Below are 17667 nucleotides of genomic sequence, written 5' to 3'. Positions count from 1 at the left end.
AATGCCATTGGCTCAGAACTCTGTCTCAGTCTCTTTTATTATGGGTTGGATAATTTTAATCCCCACAATCATTTACTACAAAATCACAAAATAATATTTTTCCATTCTGGATCACATTATAGTATATAAGAATTTATCTATCTAAACAAGTAAAAAAAATAATGATTAGCTAGTTACATGAAAGGCTAAGCCTTTTTATTTTAGATAATTATATCAGCACTTTTAAATAACAGGTTTGTACATACCTAACAAAATACAATCAATCTGTAGTAATCTTCTTGGGAACTCTACATGTAAGAGGAAGCACCCTAGGAGGTACCTGAAGATTTTCAGCTAACTGACAGTTTTTGTCAAATGGTAGAATATACATTAGAAAAAATATTGTGAGATTTTGACAATAAATCACTTGTGGAACAAAACACATCTAAAACATATTTCTTCAAAATGTACTACCAAAAAATAATCTGGGTGTTGGTATATAATCAGGTTTATTTGATACAGCATTAATATATATTGAATGCTCAATATAGTTGTTTTTAACTTCAAAAATGTAATCTCATCTTTATTATTATTCCAAATATGTGAAATATTTTAAAACTTACTGCCTTCATTACTGAATCACATGGAATAATTTATAAATTTTCTGAGCCTTAATTTCTTCATCTATAAAATGACCGTATTGGACCAGATGACTTCTGAGGTTCCTTCTAGCTACTATCCTATGATCCCACTTAATTGTGCATTTATGATGTATACAGAAATTAGAAATACATACACACATAATGTATATGAATTGATATGAATGTTATAGAGAGAATGTGACCAACAACTACACAGATGGCGATTCTTAAAATTAAATGAAATTGATCTTTTATTATAAGTGAGGGGATGCTAGAATGTGAGGGCATTTTAAAAAATAAACGTGCTAAGGAGCTTAGCATAAGGTTTAATTATTATAGCATATCCACTTATTCCTTCATTCAACAAACCTTATTTGCCTGCTATGTGCCCAATACTGAGCTAGGTCCTGGGCATATAAAGACAAAAAGGAAACAAGTCTCTTCCCTCCAGTTTACTTTAGGAAATAATGTGCACAGATGACAAAGTCTACACCAAGTGACCATTGAGTAATTATGGGTGGAGAACACTAATACTAGCAAGTGAAGGGGATTGGGATTGACCTCATGTAGAACATGGCACCTAAGCTGAGCCTTACAGGAAGCTAGGAATGCCACAAAACCAAGGTGAGGAAGGAGAGCCGTTCAGTAATGGAAGACAGACTGTGCAAAGGCAAAGAGTCGGGAGATAGAATGCTGTGCACGAGGACTAACAAGTCTATCATCTGGGTTTACAGAATGCCAAAGCAGACCAATCTATCTGTTGCTAATTAATCCACCAGATACTGTGGGTATGCCAAGAAGCCTTCGTTATGCCTATTTGGTTTTTACCTTACTTTTTTTGTTTTGTTCTAAAATCACTGCAAAATGCTTCGGCAAGGAATGAAGAAATTGGCAATCTTGTGGCTTTTCAATGTAAGCAGTGTTCTTGTTCTATAGGCCTCCATCATGTTCTTCTTAACACCTCAACACCCATACATTTCTTTTTCTCCTTTCTCTAAGTGATATCAACTCAACAGTTATTTATGAGTTTATTTGTGCATGTTTGGTCAAAAAAGGCATGACTATTTGAAGGTCCACAAACACTATGTAACTGTTTCCATTAAGACGAATGGAAATAGGCTTTCCAAATGTAAGGCAACATATACATATACATAATAAAGGCAAGAATTTGGAACAGAGGTATATAGTAATACCTCAACGCTCCACCTACAGAGTTTTACTCCCTGACTTTTTTTTTTATTGCATGAAATACCAGATGACCCTGGGATTGAGAAAAACTGTGGGACCTGAGAGCCACATATTTCCAAGTCAGATTTCTTCCCCCAATGGGTTTAGACATACGGGATATACAAAGCTGAATTAAGTGGGCAAGGCATGGACTTATAAGGACATGATAGCTGTTGTCAAGTGTTTGAAGGGCAGTCACATAGAAGAGGGATTAGATTTATTTTGCTAGACCCCAGAAGGTAAAAGTAGAAGCAATGAGTAAATATTATAACGAGATGAATTTAGCCATGGTTTAAGGAAAAATTTACTAATGATTAGAGTTATTCAAAAGTAGAATAAACTGCCTCAGGAGGTAGTGTGTTATTCTTTACTGGAGGCCTTTGAATATAGGCTAGATGATAAATGATCTATTTGTTGGATATGTTGTAGAAAGAATTCATTTTCAGGTACGGAGTGAGGGCCTCTGAGGTATAATCCAAATTTTGTGAGTCTGTGAAATAAACTTAGGTTAGGGTTAGAGCTAATTCACATTCCTTGGAGACTACAGTATGGAGCAGTAGAAAAAGCAAGGACTTAGAATCAGGACTCTGAATTTGGATCCTGGATCTATTACTTATTAGCTGTGTAATGCAAGTCTTCCTGAGTGGTTTAGTGACTTAGCCAAGGTCATTTCAACTAAGAGGCGAAACTAGAAGTAAAACCTAAGTCTGCTGACTCAGTTGAAGGCTCCTGATTCTAAAATTCTAATATTTATCAAGTTGTTCTCTTAATTAGAGAAGAAAAAAGCCTAAGCAGCAGCTGATTTGAAATCTGAAAAGCTGATCTCTTTGTATAGTAAAATTAAGAGTACTAGGTATTGTCAAAGGATATGAAAGCAGTAGAAAAACCCTAGTAGAAGAACCATGACTTACTTTTCAACCGATCTTGTTGATATTTAATGAATACTAATTAGGCACAGGCTACTAAATTTCACTATTCATAACATTTAACAATTCTTAAATATTTCCATTTCCATTTTGCATACACTGGGGTTTTATACAATTTGTTTCAAATGGAAATTTGAAATTTAAATTTAATTTTATTGTTTCATATGTTTTAGTTGGCATAATCAGTGGAAAGCATACCTCAGAGTCAGAGTCCCACCTCTGACACATACTGACTGACTGTGTGACTCTGGGCAAATCACTTAACTTAGCTGTCTAAGCAACTCTTTAAGGCCATGAGTAGCACAGAAGTGCCAACCTGTCCTGGGAGGCTGGAGGGGGTGGGGTGTTTCTCTTTATCTAGAAGTTTCCTGCAACAATGAAATCACAGGTCTGACAACTTGCTTTAAAGGAACAGAGCCCAAAATAGTGTCAGGATCATTGAGGTACAGTGGAAAAGAACACAGCATCTGAGGTCAGAGGACCTACATGCAGCTCTTGGTTCTACCACTTAACTATCTCTATGACCTCAACTACAAACTGAGGGAGGTTGTAATAGATGACCTCTAAGGTCCTTTAAACACTAAATCAATGTGTGATACATGTGCACAGTAATTGCAAGTGATTTCAGTTAGGATAAAAGTCACATAGAAATATAACTTTAAACATTAAAAACTTGATAAAACAAAAAAGTTCCCTGAATGTTTGAAGCTGAACTGCTTTACGTCTCTGAGTTTTCAGAAGCAAAGAAATGTATAGTATGTCACTTGGAATAAACTTTCCTTTTCCCATTTTTCAGGCTAGAAGTTTTCCTGTTCTATGATATCTGCTCTTTATAAGCTCCTGTCCTGATCTCTACTGTCATAACTGATAAACAGGGATAATGCTTTAGCACATATTTAGAGAATATAGTTAAGGTTGATAAGCCAAAATGTATGGCTTATTTCCAAATCTCATTTGGTTCTGATTATTAATTTGCTGTTGTTAAAAGAAGAGAAAACCCCACAAACGTTGGCACTAGTTTAATCTTTGTCACACAGCAAAACAATTCTGTACTTTCAGAGAATTTTCTGTTTCAGTTTTGACATTTATGTAATATTTAATATTTTGAAGACAATGATAGGGTTTGGACCAGTGATTTCATTGAATAGTAAAGTCCTGGATAAAGGAAACTCCCTGTACTAGTACAGCTTAGCATCTTGTCTGTAATTTACAGTTACCTAGAGCAGAGGTGTCAAACATTTGAATCAGATTAAAATGTAATTGAGAAATATTTCTAAAAATTAACAACATGAAATAAAACACAATGTTGACATGTGGTTTTCTAAGTCAATATGTGCCTACAATAGGATCCTTATGTATGGTTTAGTGGCCCTGTTTCTATTTTAGTTTGACACCAATGGTCTAGAGCACGAAGAGATTAGATGACCTGCCCAGGGTTCAAGTTTTCCTCTCAGATATGCTGTAGCTGCATCTCATAAGTTTTGGCATTTGTCTTATTATTGTCACCCTCTTAACTTTTTCTTAAACTCTCTGTAATCTAGTTTTCACCTCAAATCAAATTGTTTTATAAAGTTACCACTGACCTCTTAACTGCCAGATCTGATGGCCTTTTCCTAGGACCACAGATTTAGAGCTGGAAGGATGTGATATGTCCAACCTCTTCATTTTATAGACAAAGAAAACTTAGGCCCAGAGAGATTAAGAGACGTGTCCAGAATCACACACCTAATAAATACTTGAGGCAGGATTCAAACTCAATTTTTGACTCCAAATTCAGCCCTCTACCCACTCTGCCACCTAGCTGCTTCAAAACATGAGTTAGAATAGATGATTATACTATATAGGTTTAAAGTTGGAAGAGAACCATCTAATCCAATCTCTCCATATTACAAGTGTAGAGATGGAGACAGATTTTGCCATCCAGGTGCCCATTCTGGGATCACTCCACCTCAAGTGTTCAGGTTTTCACTGACTTAACCACTTCTGATGCATATGCTTCAATCCAGTGATACTGGGATCCTAGCTCTTCCATGCACAAAACACTCCAACTGTCTGCTTCACAAATTTTCTACTACTTGAAACACTACCATTACGAGATGCATTTGCATCAATAAGCATTCTCTTTAAAAATCTGAGTGCCACGGAAAGGATCAAAGAACGCATCAGCCATCCATACCTCATTGTTCTTGTGGCTGTTGTTGGGACAGCTAGATGGTGCAGCGGATAAAGTGTTGGGCCTGGAGTCAGGAAGACTCATCTTCATGAATTCAAATCCGGCCTGAGACACTTACTAGCTGTGTAACCCTGGGCAAGTCACTTAACCTTGTTTGCCTCAGTTTCCTCATCATAAAGCAAACCAATCCAGTATCTTTGCCAAGAAAACCCCAACTAGGGTGACAAAGAGTCAGATACCTCAGTATGTATTTATTTAATCCCATTACCTTCTTCCTGATAACTGGCAAAGAACAAGTGTACTGAGGAAATGGGAATTTTGATGGACAAAGAAAAATGAAGCTGAGAAGAGGGTCAAGTAATTTTGGAACATGAAGTACTGAAAGGTCTGAGTCAGGTGTTGTAGCAGCAGAATACTGAACAGCATGGATGCCCGGGACTCCCGGGAACCACAGGAGGCATAAAAGATGTGTAGATAGGAAGTTGTAGAAGACACAGTTCACCTCCTTTAGTATTTGGATAGGGACTATGAATGACTCAGGAAAGGAAAAGGAAATTCTGTTTTCATTCTGGTCTTGTTCTTCACATTCTGGACTTCAAAACATGCCTCTCTAGTCTTTAGATCCCAGAAGTCCCTTGGCCCTGGGGCTGCCTTGCCCTGGAACAGCCAACCACTCATCCAAGGATATCCTTCCACCAGGCCCACCCTGTATTCTCTGTCCCAGAAGAGCCTGCCTTTTTTTCCCTGCAGGGCTCTCAAACCAACTTTCTTTAGACTCAAAACCAGGCACTCACCAGATACCTTCATCTCCCTCCTCCTCCTACTTTTTCAGCTCCCTTTTGTTTGCTGTCTTTCTCCATTAAAATGTAAGCTCTTTGAGGGCAGCTGTCTTCCTTCTTGTATTTGTATCTCCACACTCTAGCACATTGCCTGACACATAGAAAACGGTTAATAAATGTTTCTTTCCTTCCTTGCTTCCTTTCTCCTTTCCCCCCACAACCATATGGTCAATATACCCTGGAGAATCATAAGTTAGGCTAATTTTACTACTTCAGTTACATAATAGATTAACTTGATTTTTATGGGCCACTCTGGGAGTCACAATTTATAGCACTGCTTCTACAGGAAAATATATTTGGAGTTCCAAACAACTGATTTAAAAAATAGCTTTCTGAACACAAACCATTTGCAAGTCATTTCACATCTTTTCCTCTCCAGTCTCACCAGAAAAAGGATTCCCATTCATTAACCATAATCATAATCAAAATGTTTTCAAATATGTGTGCAATTCACGGAGTTTCTGCATTCTACCTAGACTATATTTAGAAATAGAATAAATTTAAATCCTTAGGCCCCAAGCAAATATTTCAGAAAGATTCTTCTACACCAGAGGTGTCAAACATGAGCTACAGTACTGGTGAACCAGATTAAAATGTAATTGGCAAATATTTAACAAAACATATAAAAATACAAGAGAATATAGATAATGTTAATGTGCAGTTTTCTAAGTCAAAATGCAACTAGTAGGGATTTTTATGTACAGTATAGTGGCCCTGTTTCTATTTAACTTTGACACCACTGCTCTAGCCTTCTAAAATATCACCAAGTGAATATATTTCCAAGAGAATTAAAACTCTCTTTTACAGTGTCTTCCCTTCTCTTGTAATATAGAAATCATTTGGATGATATTTCCCTTCTATGTATTTAAGCCAACAATTTCACATAATCCAAAGCAAAGTCAGTATGACAGAGATCCATAATTTCATACTATTAAAATAGGGTAACATGTTTGAAATCAAGAAAATGTAGCATACTTAGTTCACTATCTATGGCATTTGAGATATGTTTAATTACAACAGCTACCTGTCTGTATTATCTAAGGAAAGTGAATTCCGCAAATTAAGAACAAAGTAACACTCATTTGTATGAATATTTTTATATTTATACACTGTTGTAAAACTTTATAAAAGCCACATGTACAAATAAGTATATTCTTTAAGGAATTTAACCATATACACATAAATATAATCTTTACAGAATTTAACCAGAGATCTAATTTTCCTCAATCATCCAATTAACTAATATTTATTGAACTCCTCCCTTAATTAAATTTTTCTGTCTTTTTAAAAACTGGGTTTTTTTTTCCTTTAGAGTCTCAGCTACAGTCCACACATAATATATCCATATGTGGGCATGTATACATACATACATACACACATGTATATATTCTCTTCCCCATATGTATACACATGTACAGGAACACATTTATATAGGATACATATCCTTTTTTCTTATATAAAAGGATACATATGTGTGTACATATAAACACACAATGTATAACATATATTTAACAAAACATAACACACACAAATATATCTTTTCTTCTTCCTTTCAACTACTTTTTCTTCCCCTTCTACTTATATAAGATGACCTTAAAGAGAAATTCTGTTGGAAACCTAAGCCCTATTAATCAGGTCCATACTGCTAATCTATTTACACAGGATTAAAGAAAGATTTACACAGTGAACACTTAGAGGACAAAAAAGCTTAATTTATATGCCAATCAGCTATTAGATTAAAATTTTCAGTTTTTGATTTGACTTGATTTGTAGACCATCCTGCAATGCCATCACTAAAGTTTAAAAGGTGTTTTTAAAATGCCAGTGTTGTTGAAAAGAAAACTATCAGAATTATTTGTCTAGTAAGAAAATAAATTTGTACATAGGGGAAAGAGGCAGAATCAAAATGGAAAAAAAACCAAATACTTAAATACTTGCTCAGTGCTCTGTCAGCTACAATAAATCAATTTTTAAAAATCCATTATTGAAAAATACATAGTTCAAATAAGAGAAATTGATCTCTTTTCTAAAGATTAACCAAAAACAAGCTAATAAAGTTCTTAAAACACTCTCGTCTGCAACCAATTTTCAGATAGGGGAGTAGGCAGCCACAAAGAAGACATACATTACAGGGCTCCGGGAACGCATTTCTTCTTATTCCCCCCAATCCATGTGTGTTTATGCACTCATGAGCACACACACACACTCATGTGTATACAAACATACTATTTCAGAGTCTGAAGGAACCTTAGAGGCCATATAATTCAGTTCAACCCATACCTAAAAAAGAATATCTAACAACTGGTCATCTGGCCTTTGTCTGCAGACCTCAAATGAGGGGGGAACTCACTATCTCCAGAGGTAGCTCATTCCATTTCTGGAGAGCTCAAATTCTTAATAAGTGTTTCCTTACATAATGTTTAAATTAGCTTTTCAATTTCCACCCATTACTCCTAGTTATTTCATCTGGGGCAAAGCAGAACAAGTCTAAGCCCTTCTTTTTCAGGACAATCCTTCAAATGCTTAAAGAAAGCTCAGTTTTATCTTCTTTAAGTCAAACTTTCCCAATTCCTCCAACTAATCTTCATCTGCCATAAGTTCTAGGCCATTCACCATCAGTCTTTGAAAGTTGCCCTTCTACCTTATCAGCATTCTTTCTAAAACGTGACACAAAGAATAGAACACAACACTCCACAGGTGGTCACACAGGGCAAAGAATACTTCCTCAGACCTCAACACTACTATTCTCTTAATGTAGCTAATGTTAACTTTCATAATAGCAATATTCCACTATTGACACATTGAGCTTGCTACTGATTAAAACCTCCACCTATTTTAAAATGTCATTTAGATTTTTTTATTGTGAACTTAATGTTCATCAACACATATTTCAACATATATAACAGGGAAAAGATTTATATAACAAAATGTGAATTTTCAAAAGGGACAATCTTTAAATATTCATATTATATATTATATATACGTATATATAGTTAAGTTTAACAAAGTGGTAACACAATTCCTCTATTTGTGTCCTCTCTTTTTTTCTTTTGTGCATTTTAAATGTTTTACTGATGCTTATTTTTCATGTCTATTACTACCCACACTAAACCTCTATCTGCCCCCCCACACACACATACTATTAGTTCTCTCTGATAACAAATATGCATAGTCAAGCAAAATGAATCAACACGTTGGCCACTAACAAATATTTTTTCTGATCAACAACTCTTTAGCTATGCCTCCCTGCATCTTGTATTTCTGAAGTTGATTTCTGGAACCCAAGAGCAAGAAATATTTAAACCTACTGAATTTCATCTTTTATTTGTTTAATGTGTTGCTATGTCCAAAGAAATCATCATCAAATGGGCAGCCTACTTGTGATGAGCCTTTTCATGACTAAGTCCTCTAAGGCCCTGAAGCATGGCAGACCCTGCCAGACCTTGTGTTCAGCTAACATAACCTTGGAGAGCCTTGGCTCACCTCTACACCACCTATAAGGCATTAAAGTATGAATTTGTGGAGAAAAGGTACAAAATGACCCTCAGTCTCTTGTATCCCATTTCCTTCTGTAGTGATAATGGTAGAAAGATGGGAAAGGGTGCTAAGAATTGCAGTTTTTAGTTTGTCCATAAATTCGAACTGGACTATTGGTATTCTAAATGTGAATTCCTTGTCCAATGTCCAGTGAGTGGACAAAATGCTGAAGGAGCAGAATTGTAGCATTCTTGCTAGAAACTAAACAGGAAGAAAGAAGAAAGTTGTAGCTAAATAGGATAACTCACAAGTACTCCTTGCAAAGAAAAAATTCAGAAAAGCTGATTTTAGCATATGCCTTAAAGCAAGTAGAAACATTTTATGTCTCATTTTGATTATTTCATAATATAAAGCTCATTCCTAGTCTTTACAAAAAGATCACTGTGAAAATAATTGCAGTTTACGTACCAACATTGGTTGTAGAAGATGAAAAGATAGAGAAAAGTAGAGAAATTGTCATGAAGAACTTGATAAGACCATACAAATTATATTAACATATGCTTTGACGCTCAGTGACTTCAATGAAAAAGTGAGAATGATAAGTATGGTGAGAAATATATGAGAAAGCTCAACTCAGGAAGACAAAGGAGCCTCAGGCCTTTTTATGATGAATACCTTTTTTTTGGGGGGGGGGCAATTGGGGTTAAGTGACTTGCCCAGAGTCACAGAGCCAGAAAGTGTCAAGTGTCTGGTCTGAGGCTGGAATTGAACTCAGGTCCTCCTGACTTGAGGGCCAGTGCTCTATCCACTGCGCCACCTAGCTGCCCCTCTGAATACTTTTTTTTTTTTAAAGAATCAGTCAGTAGACATTGGATATGGCAAACACTAAATATCACAGAAATAAAACTGATCATGTTTTAAAAGAAGAGAAAAAAACCTAATTATTGATGAGTCAGCCCTAAATCAGCTGTCTGTATATAATCAGATCATTGACTTGTTGGAACAAAGATCAGAATAAAAAAACTGAATGATAAAAAGAAACAGCATCCAAAGGAAACAACTTAGTCCTAATGTATAAAAACAAGAAATTGAGAATGAAAATTAGTAATGAACAGCAGAAATGACATTAAGATCAATTACAATTTTATGCAGAAATTCAATCAATATAAGTCAATTAACATAACAAAGAGACCAAAGAAGTCTAAAAAACACCAAGTCAACAAATACTTGACTGATTTGCCAAGTAGAAAGAGATGGTAGCCAAAGCCAACGCTAGTTTAGAATATCAGCTTGCTTGTAAAATATTATGAAGAATAATTGTGGATAATTATGATCAATATTACTTCATAAGAAAGAAGCAATGGAGGGTGGTAAAAATAGTTTAAAGAAAGCTTGAGAAGAGATCAAAGTCCAAATAAACAAAATCATACCAGGGACATTTAAGGATGAAAATAGAAAGATGACAATAAACAAAACATGACTGAAACAAAATGCAAAAATTTTTATTACAAATGTTCTCACCATTAAGGACAATAGAGCCACCACATGTGGTTTCTAATATCACTGTCCCAGATGTACATCTATAGGAGGTAAAAATGATACTAAAGAAAACAAAGATTTGAATTGGACAAAGTTTACACTGAGGATAGCTGTGCTTTTTAATAATGCTTTAGAATCCAAAGTCAAGCTCAGTCGAGAGTAAAAATGCCATTCTCTTACTTTTTTGGAAATCTGTAACATCATCCCTTTTCCATGTCTGTGGAGACTCTCCTGTTCACTCTGATCTTTTTTCAAAATGTTTGTATTGAAATATTTTGCTTTTACATTGCTTAGATTTCACCTGTATCCCTCCTCCTCCACCCTTCTCTGAAAGAGCCATTCCTTATAACATCCCTTGTATTTTTTTTCCTAAGAAAAAGAAGAAAAACTCAGTTAAACCAATCAACACACCAAAAAAAATGGTGTTATATGCAACGGTCCACACCACAGACTTTTCACTTCCACAAAGGAAGCTTCTTTCTCTTTGATCTTTCAATATTATATAATGGCTCAGCAATCATGCCTGCCAGTTCTTTCAGTATCTTAGGGCAGAGATCATCTAAGTCAGGGGACTTGAATTCTTCAAGAGCAGCTAGTTGCCCTTACTTGAGTATCAGCATACATGTTAGCCATTTTGTTTTCTGTTCTTTCCACTCCAAAGATCTTGGCAGAGAAAACAAAAGCAAAATAGGAGTTGAGATCTCTGCCTGTTTTGTTTTGCTCACAATTATCTCTGCATTCACCTCAAAGAGTAGTCCTGTACTTTCTAGACTTATATAATATGCACACACACATGTATTTACAGATATACCTGGGGGTGGTAGTGCAGATCAGTGATTTCATCATGTAGAGAACTCCCAGGTAGGAAATTCCCTCACCAAAGGAGGTCAGTCCCTACCTGCTGTCACTTACAGGCTTAAGGAATTGCCTAGGATCACTGAGAATTTGTGACTTGCCCAAGTAACTTAAGCCAATTTGTCAAAAGTGGGAGATGAACCCAGGTCTGCCTAACTCCTAAATCAACTCTTTATTTAGTATGCCTGGGCTACATCTTAATATATATATTTTTTGGGGGGTGAGGCAATTGAGGTTAAATGACTTGCCCTGAGTCACACAGCTAGTGTTACGTGTCTGAGGCCAAATTTGAACTCAGGTCCTCCAGACTCCAGGGCCAATGCTCTATCTACTTCGCCACCTAGCTGCCCCCCAAAATAATTTTAAAACACATTTTCACTGGTATCTTTTTTATGTAATCATATTTTTCCCCAATATCCCTTGTCCTCCTCTCCCTCCAAGCTGATCTGTGATTAAATGAAATACCTGTGAAACACTTTGAAAACCTTAAAGTGCTACATAAATTCTAGTTATTATTTTATTAGTGTAGAGAAGTTCTAGCATGGAAACTCCATCAATGAAACTGTCCAGCTCAATTGTACCTAAAGGGTTACCTGAGACACTGAGAGGACAAGTTGTCCATAGTAACACAGCTTATATGTATTGGAAAATAAAATGTGTCACATACAGTACTTGAATCCAGGTCTTCCTGGCTCCAACGCTGCCCTTCTATCCACTATGTTACAATTTTGTCTCCAAAAATATACCTATACTTATACACACAAATAAACAAATACACACTTGTATACATACAAATATACATACTCATAAGTACATATACTCACTTGAATATACATAATATATACATATATAAACATGCCCATCTATCACATGTATAAACATACACATAAGATGCAAATAGATCTGTGATTCTGTTGGCTTGGAAGTTCCCTCAACACCATAGATCACAATCCATCCATACCTGCCTATCCTGTCAATTTTTGTCCATGTCAATCTATATGTTCCACATAAGGACTCTATCCAATGTGCTGAAGGCCTTTGATTTCTCTTGACATCCTAAGTACACTTACAAAGCACTCTGGCTATTCATCAGTCATCCCTTGCCCTGGCCATATATGCCCAATCTATTTTCTCTTCTTATTATACCATTTCTTGATATTCCCTTTACGTCCTGTTTTTCGAAGTTAATCATTGTTTTATTTTGCAGTCTACTCATATCCAAACATACTTTCTTCCACTGCCTTTTGTGTAATATTCATTTTTAATGTTTCATTTTAATCGTAAATTCTGAATTGTAACCCTTGTTTCACTGCTATTCAGCGATACAAATAGAATGCTAGCATCCAAAAGATAAGCCTTTGTTTTCATAGAAAGTGTAGGGTCATTAAAAGACCTTTGCAATTTCCAAAAGGCCTTTTTCTCTTGCTCAACACTGGGCCCAACTTAACCATTTGTACCATCTGTCTGATGTACTGATTGATATGGTCTATAGGTTCTTCATCCAAATATATGTCATAAGCCATGTCTTCCCTGTTTCATATTTCACCTGATGCTTATGATCATATATATAATACACAAATATATGGCTATACCTACATATGGTCAGACACACACGCTCACACATACATAAACATACAGATATACACATACACATACAATGTAACATATTGCATACATTCACACACACAAGCACATGGACACACATACAGCTTTGAAATCAGAAAGATTTGGCCTCAAGTCCTGTTTCTGATACAGTTATGTGACCCTGAGCAAGTCACTTCTCTTCTTGGTGCCCCAGGTATTGTGACTCCTGATTCACTGTTCTTTCTCCTAAAGTATAGCTGCCTCTCTTCCTAATAAACTAGATTGGTGTTTTATCCTCTTTAGATAAGACAGGTTAGGTAATTTCTACCCAAGGATGATTCCAAGTTAGGGAAGTTAGAAAATGTTTAAACTACAGATCATAGAAAGTGTCCTTTTCATTTCTGAGGAAACTGAAATCACACAAACTGAACATTAAAGGTTCCATTTTGAGTGATTTCATTGGAAGAAAGATGGGGGAAAGATGAGATAAGAAAGGAAGAAAAGGGTATTAATATCAATTAGATTTTGCTGGGGACATAATTGAACATTAAATTAGAATTACATTTGCAAAACCACAACTGTTGTCATAACTATTAGCAACAATGCACATTTCTATACGGTTCTAAAGTTTAAAAACCACTTTCCTTATGAGAATATGTTGAAGAAGGCAGTGTGGGCAATCTTATCCCCATTTTACAGATGAAAGTAAAGTTCAGAAAGTCATTGTGTTATTATAGTAGAAAGAATAGCAGATTAGAATCACATTTAATAGAATTATAGAATTGCACATTTGGAAGGAATTTCAAACCCTTCTATATGGTAGAGGGACAAAAGTCTTTTCTGCACAAGAATTCTCTGAATGGAGATTTTATGGAATTTTATATACATGCACACAAGCATAAAAATATAGACATACAACAACACATATATATACAAATACATACAACCTTTACACATACATAACAGATACACATTCTGCTCACTTCCCCCCCTACACACACACATACACACACACACACACACACACACACACACACACTCATGTGAATGTGTTTGTATTTGGTATAGAGACTAATAAGATTCTCACTACAGATTTGAAGTACAGTTAAGAGGGGACAAATCTTTTCATTCCACAGCTAGAGACTTGGTTTAAAATAGGACTGTCCCCTAGAGGAGAATTAGATTAACTTGAGTTCACAGAATTTCCAATCTAGAGCTGACTAGGTATTCAAATCCAATCCTCTCATTTTACAGATGAAGAAAGAGAGAGAGCTAAGGAGATTTAGTCACTATTCCAAGGTCACAGAGGTAATAAACATCAATTTCTACTCTGGTAAAAATGTTTGATGGATACTTTTCTGAGGAAAATTTTAATAAAGGGGAGAGAGTGCTAGCCTCTGGGGGTGGAGTGGGAAGAGGCAAAAGTACAGGTAAAACAAGGTAAAGTTGTGTGTATGGAAGATAAGCTAGGACACTTTTTTTTTTTTGCATGTAGCAGGCATGCCCTGTTATATCCAAAGGCAACTCTGAACTTTGGTTTTTCTTTGCAAGGAGTTTGGTACCACCGAAAGGAATAGTAATTTTAATATAAAACTTGGAGGATATTTTAATCTAATATCTTTTTAAAGTCAGTTTTTCTTTTAAATAATAAAGAAAAATCTTCATTTTAGCAATTAAGAATTTGATATAAGTACAAAACCTATTTCTGAACACTTCCTGGGAATTTGGAATTTCTAACCCCACTCCTAAATTCCCAGATCTGTGAACTAGTTTTATTAATAGAAAATACCGTATGCTCCATCAATCAAGACTTCGATACCCTGAAGCACTTTACTGAGCCCGCCATCATCATTAAGCAGAGAGAAAATCGTATTAGTGAGAGGAGACCTTATGCTTATTAGCTCCTCCAGGAATTACCAGCACATGCTGCCTCAATACTCAGGGGACAGGGGTGAGTGTGGAGAAGGGGAGAGAATAGGGAGGTGAAGGTCCAAACAGCCAAGCAAGAAGCAGGCCGAAAAGCAAAGTCTTTCTGCTCAATCAAAAGCCTTACAACTTAAGGATCACGCTGTCAACTGGATTGCATTCGTGAATCGATATTATTATGTATTCTGTCCAAAGCTAACCTCTTTCCTTCTTTCTTTCTTTTCTCTTTTTCTTAGCACTATTGCCTTAAACTTGGGGTCCTCCCATGCTCCCTTTCTCAGTGCGGTATTTTCATCAGCACAGAGAGGAGGGCGCATCCTTCCGAGGCCCGGGGCGGAGGAGGTGAGGGAGCCGGAGAGCGAACCCCGACACCTTGTCCCTAATCCCGCAGGTGCCTGCTTTTAGCTCCCCGAGGGCGGGAAGTCTCTCACCCACCCCTCTCTCAGTCATTGCCTCTTCCCAGCGCCCCGACCCTGACCCCTCCCCCAGCCACGACCCCGACCGTCATCTACCCATCTGCCTCCCCGCCACCCTTCCCCAAACCCCCTCCAAAACAACCTCCCCCTCACCGGTGTCTGTACCCGGGCTCACGGCTGCGGCGGTTGGCCATGGTCGGCCAGGGGGTCGGGGGGGGGGGCATCCCGGGCCGGGCCGGACCGGGCAGGGCCAGCTGGACTGGACTAGGAAGGGCGGGAGGGCGGCGGGGCCCCGCGGCCCTCTCAGGATTACCTGCCGGCGCCGCCCGCTTACCTCGCTCGCACCCTTGTGAAGCCCCTGCGTCGTGTGTATTTCATCTCCTAGGAAACCACGGGGCGCGCGCTCACGCCGTCACTCTCAGTCCTAACCTAGAGGGGGGGAGGGGCTCAGGTGGAAGGGGCGGGGCTCCGGCTTCCGGAGCGGAAACACCCTCCGCCATCTTGGTTCGGGTCCTAGGGTGCTACAGGTTGGAGGCGTGGCCACCTCTGGTCTCCCTAGCAGTTTCTAGTTGAGCCTTGGCTTCGTTGGTTCCCGGTGTATTTGAACCCCGAGGCTGAAATTCGTGCCCTTGAGAGTCTAATGCAATTCAACAAACATTTATTAACCCAAAAGGAACCATCCTTCCCGGAATCCATATAAACCAACATTGTGTTTCTGTACAAACTCATTGGGGCACTTAATCAGACTGACAAAAGGTGCGCTATACATTTTCTTATTTCCCCAGAGCATCTAATAGAAGAATACTTTTCACATGTTAGGTGCTCAACAAATATTGACGGAACGCAGTGAATCAATGGATTTGCCATTTAGCAGTTGTCCAGTCTTTCTGGGGGAAGGTACATATTTTTTATGCAGCTGTTCTCTATCTTCCCCCCTTTAACATTCTAATCAATCCTAATCTTGCTACAACTGAAATGCAGTTGTGTGCTACTTTCTTGTCCCTTCTCTGTTTTTTTAAGGTCTTGTCTTTTAGGAGGAAAAAAAACCTTAAATACTTAAAATTTGTAGTCCAATTTAAACCTTTAAGCCTCAAAGACACTAGATATGCTACAGCAGTTTGAGAATAAAGACCACAAAACCGAAATCATAATGTATGTTCCTTACCCAAGGGAGAGGAGTTTCTGCTGCTGAATTTGGTGGAAAAACCAGGACTTTCATTTTCATTACTTATTATTCTTTTTCATTTACCACCAAACATCTTGAATGTCTTTCCTTCTGATATCACTGCCATATCTTAAATCATCACAAGGTAGCAGTGTTTTACAACAATTCTGGAAGTTAGTTGCCAAGTGCCATTTTATAATCAACTAAATGGTCCTTTCCAACAACTTGTTTTTTCCATTGTGACATCTGAACTCACCAGCCCTTCATGCACCGCATGAAGCCTTTTGTGAGAGATGCTAAGTTGTAACTGAATGATCAGATAAGAAGAATGTACTTCAACTAGTTATCTTGAAAGTTGGGGATGAAATCGTTCAAGGGTTAGCGTTGCTACTCAGTGAAAAAGTTTATTTTCTGTGTTAATAATCTATTTGCATAGCACTTTATACTCAATCAAGAAATTAATTAAATTTTTGAGTACTTTCTAAGTCCTTAGTAAGGAATTAAACTTTAATAAGGCTCTAGATACTAGACTCCTAAGCAAAGGGCAACTAAGATCACCTTTAAATCTTGAATTGATGGAGCATAATACCTTAATTTTGGCAGTATATCTGGGTTACCAACTGGGATTATAATCCAGAGAACACTTCTTTAGAATCAGTGCAGTACAGTAGCAACAGCTGGACTCTGGAGTCAGGAGACCAGGTTTGAATCCTATAAATACTTAGATGTTTGGGCAAGTCAATAGTCAATCAGCGAATATTTATTAAGTGCCTTTTATGCACCAGGCACTGTACTAAGGAACTGAAGATACAAATACAATGAATGGGACAGTCTTTATATGCAGGGAACATATAGTTTAACTCAAACTCTCAGAGTGAACCCTTGGTGTCCTCATTTACAAAATGGGAATTATAATACTT

At 37.2% G+C, this 17667-nt stretch overlaps 1 protein-coding gene across 6 annotated transcripts in view; it reads right to left on the bottom strand.

Annotated features, from left to right (window-relative positions):
- The window catches only part of MAK (male germ cell associated kinase), a 78575-nt gene extending 62543 nt beyond the window's left edge, over positions 1-16032 (bottom strand). For 2 of the 6 annotated variants that reach the window (XM_021009879.2, XM_021009883.2), the window contains exon 1: positions 15917-16031. The gene's annotated coding sequence lies outside the window, so the exon portion shown is untranslated. The other 4 variants (XM_078153611.1, XM_021009886.2, XM_021009880.2 and 1 more) reach the window with 4 other exon arrangements.
- Positions 16033-17667: the final 1635 nt, after the last annotated feature.

This window comes from Phascolarctos cinereus, unplaced genomic scaffold (assembly GCF_003287225.1).
Source record: "Phascolarctos cinereus isolate Bilbo 61053 unplaced genomic scaffold, phaCin_HiC Scaffold_4;HRSCAF=312, whole genome shotgun sequence".
NCBI classification, from domain to species: Eukaryota; Metazoa; Chordata; class Mammalia; order Diprotodontia; family Phascolarctidae; genus Phascolarctos; species Phascolarctos cinereus.
This window is presented reverse-complemented; position numbering and strand designations above follow the sequence as displayed.